Source organism: Carcharhinus amblyrhynchos, unplaced genomic scaffold (genome assembly GCF_965287045.1).
Source record: "Carcharhinus amblyrhynchos unplaced genomic scaffold, sCarAmb.v2.hapA chromosome_251, whole genome shotgun sequence".
Classification (NCBI taxonomy): domain Eukaryota; kingdom Metazoa; phylum Chordata; class Chondrichthyes; order Carcharhiniformes; family Carcharhinidae; genus Carcharhinus; species Carcharhinus amblyrhynchos.
In genome coordinates this window covers 207,501-211,117 of record NW_027649991.1, presented here as the reverse complement: position 1 = coordinate 211,117, position 3,617 = coordinate 207,501, and the positions used below count along the sequence as shown (strand labels likewise).

General features: G+C 50.3%; 1 protein-coding gene across 3 annotated transcripts in view; it reads left to right on the top strand.

Moving 5' to 3' along the window:
• Positions 1 to 882: 882 nt before the first annotated feature.
• LOC145338934 (casein kinase I-like) overlaps positions 883 to 3,617 on the top strand; it is a 191,665-nt gene continuing 188,930 nt past the window's right edge. Inside the window, exon 1 of one of the 3 annotated variants that reach the window (XM_080183333.1) lies at positions 883 to 1,357. The gene's annotated coding sequence lies outside the window, so the exon portion shown is untranslated. The remainder of the gene's footprint in view (positions 1,358 to 3,617) is intronic. The other 2 variants (XM_080183334.1, XM_080183335.1) reach the window with 2 other exon arrangements.

Genomic DNA, 3,617 nt, shown 5'->3' with positions numbered 1-3,617 from the left:
CGCGGGGGTGGGGGGAGCATGTGTGTGTGCGCGCGGGGATTGGGGGGGAGCGTGTGTGTGTGTGCAGGGATTGGGGGGGAGCGTGTGTGTGTGTGCAGGGATTGGGGGGGAGCGTGTGTGTGTGTGTGCGGGGATTGGGGGGGAGCGTGTGTGTGTGTGTGTGCGGGGATTGGGGGGGAGCGTGTGTGTGTGTGTGCGGGGATTGGGGGGGAGCGTGTGTGTGTGTGTGCGGGGATTGGGGGGGAGCGTGTGTGTGTGTGTGCGGGGATTGGGGGGGAGCGTGTGTGTGTGTGTGCGGGGATTGGGGGGGAGCGTGTGTGTGTGTGTGCGGGGATTGGGGGGGAGCGTGTGTGTGTGTGTGTGCGGGGATTGGGGGGGAGCGTGTGTGTGTGCGGGGATTGGGGGGAGCGTGTGTGTGTGCGGGGATTGGGGGGGAGCGTGTGTGTGTGGGGGGGGTGGGGAACGTGTGTGTGTGTGTGTGTTGGGCTGGGGGGTGTTAATTGTGAGAGGTGAACCTGCTGGTGTTTTCCTCAGGAAGATTTAGCCTGTGAAGTTTTGGTTGTGTGTTGATGGTGGGGTGGAGGGGGCGGGATGGATTCGCAGTTTGTTTGATTCTGGAATACGCGCTGACAAGAAATTTTGCAGTCATTTACTTCAGAGGCTGGTGCTGGTGTTTTGTTTTGTCAGGGGAGCTGTGTACATCCTTTCATTCTCCCCGCCCACCAGCTCAGGAGCTGTCAGCACTCGACTTTCCTCTGCATCCACCTCAAACTAGCTGTGTGTCGGGGGTGAGATCCACACTTGTTTAATTCGGCAGGCAGAAGGAATCTCTGTGATGTGCTCAGTCACGGAGACACGTGTTGGTGAGCTGAGTGCTGGGGCGTTTGCTTGTGCCTTCATCTCAAGGCCAGTGGAGCAGTCTCTGTCTTGTGGGAAGCAGCTCGCATAAAGATTCCTTTGACAGCCCGGTGATAAAAGAGGGGATGGTGATCGGCGAGGGAGGGGGGCGTTAGAAAGAAGCTTCTCTGACTCAGCCTGTGCAGAGGGAGAAACACCCCGTACAGTGCTGTGATATTCTGAGACCGAGCAGTGCTGTGACACTGAAGCTGGTGCGAATGATGGAGGTGGGATGCATACCAACAGCATCACCGGAGTAAAAGAGCCACGGATTCCCTTGCATGTTTCTCAGATCTTTGTAGGGTCGAGGAGATCAAGCGACCTTGATTTTAAAAGGCAGATTGTACAGTTGACTCCAGCCTTGTGCTGCGTAGGCGTTGGGATGTTGTTTCTGTAGCTCCACTTATTAGCGTGGAAAGTGACATGTTTGAGTGAAGAAGGATTCTGTTTTTTTCCCGCTGTAAGTAACACCTGAACTTGTATCTATTTCTCTCTCTCCCCATGTCTGCTCTCCTGTTTTGTGACCAGTTCCTTGCTGCTCTAACCAGTCCCCTCAGCTTGCATTTTTTTTTTATTCTTTCATGGATGTAGACATCTCTGGCAAGACCAGCATTCGATGCCCATCCTGAATTGCTAGGTCTTTTCAGAGGGTGGCTGAGAGTCAGCTGTGAGTCTGCAGTCACACACAGCCCAGACCAGGTAAAGACAGCAGATCCCTTTGCCTAAGGGGCAGGTTGGATTTATTTTTGTAAACCATAAACGATAATAGTTTTGTGATCACCATTATAGAATCCAACAGTGCAGAAGGAGGCCATTCAGCCCATTGAGTCTGCTTCAGCCACAGTCCCACCCAGACCCTATCTCCAAAGCCCTGTGCATTTACCTTAGCTCGTCTTTCTGACACTAAGGAGCAATTTATCATGGCCAATCAACCTAACCAGCGTGTCTTTCAAGCTGTGGGAGGAAATCGGAGCCCCTGGAGGAAACCCATGTAGACAGTCACCCAAGGCTGGGAATCGAACTGGGTCCCTGGCGCTGAGGCAGCAGTGCTAGCCACTGTGCTGCCCCTTACTGGTGGTATTACTGAGATTGGCTTTCGATTCCAGATTCTGTTGCATTTAAATTTTACCAGCAGCTGTGGTGGGATTTGAACCCATGTCTCCAGTGCATTAACCTGGGCCTCTGCATTACTACCCAGTGACATTACCACCATGCCACCATATCCCTGTGCCTTGAATGCAGTAAAACGCTTTAAGGCACTTTGCAAAGCTTTGCACCAATCCACTCATTAACACTGGTGACTAAACACTTGATCAAAGAGACTAAACAAAACAGAGAGGAAAAGATTTTGGGAGGGAATTCCAGAGCCTGGGGGCTTAGGTAGCTACAGGTACTGTGACCCAAGGTGTGGGTGATTTAAAATAGGGTTCCTCCAGAGGACAGAATTCTAGATAAAAACAAAAGATGTTAGGGATACTCAGCAGGTCTGGCAGCATCTGTGGAGAGACAAGCAGTGTTAACATTTCACGTCACGATTTTCCATCAGAACAGAGTGGTTTTGGTGCAGGGCTGACAGCCCAGAAGTTGTTTAAATTTGATTGTGGATTTGGACTTGATTAATCTGCTAGGTTGTAATTTAGAATAGAATCCCTGCAGTGCAGAAAGAGACCATTCGGCTCATTGAGTCTGCAATGGCCACAATCTCACCCAGGCCCTATTCCAATAACCCACATATTTACCCTGCTAATCCCCCGATATTAATGGACAATTTATCATGGCTAATCAATCTGACCCTCACATTTTTGGACTGTGGGAGGAAACCCACGCAGACACAGGGAGAACATGCAAACTCCACACAGACAATCACCCCAGGCAGGAATTGAACTGGGTTCCTCGCACTGTGAGGCGGCAGTGCTAACCACTGTGCCACTTCTACCACTCATAACCTTTTTACCGCTAACAGCTCCCCACAGTTCAAAGGTGTGCATGCGGGTCAGGTTGATTGGCCATTGTAAATTTCCCCTTAGTGTCAAGGGGAATTAGCAGAGTAAATACGTGGGATTACGGGGGTAGGATCTGTATGGGATTGTGGTTGGCACAGGCTTGATGGGCTGAATGGCTTCTTTCTGCATTGTAGGGATTCTCTGAGGAAAAACAGATGAATGTAAGAGCAGGGGTTGACTGTATGGCCCCTCCAGATCCTCCAATCGAGATCATTGCCAATCTTCTACTCAATTCCACTCTCCCACCCTATCCCCAATGGTTTCCTCATTGTTCAAATGTCTATTGGTCTTGTTTTTGACAATACTGGATGATTGAGTGTTCGCAGCTCTCTGGGGTAGAGGATTTTAAAGATTCGCAACCCTCTTGAGTGGTGCCAGTCCAAAATGACTGACTGACCAGTGATTCTGGACTCCAGCCAGGGAGAAATAGCCCCTCAGCATCTATCCATCAAGCTGACAAGAATTTTATCTGTTTGAGTGAGATCACCTCTCATGAACTCCAGAGGGTGTAGGGCCATTCTACACAATCTCATCCTACCATCCCTGACATGACCCAGTCACAATTCCAGGGGCGAAGGCTATTTAAGCCGTCTGTCCCCAGTACATTTGAAACTTCCTCGCGCGTGCGTGCGTTTAAGAATTTCCTCACGTTGAATCTAAATTACCAGGCAATTTTTAAACTTGCACTCCCTGGTTTTCGTCTTCCTCTTTAATTAA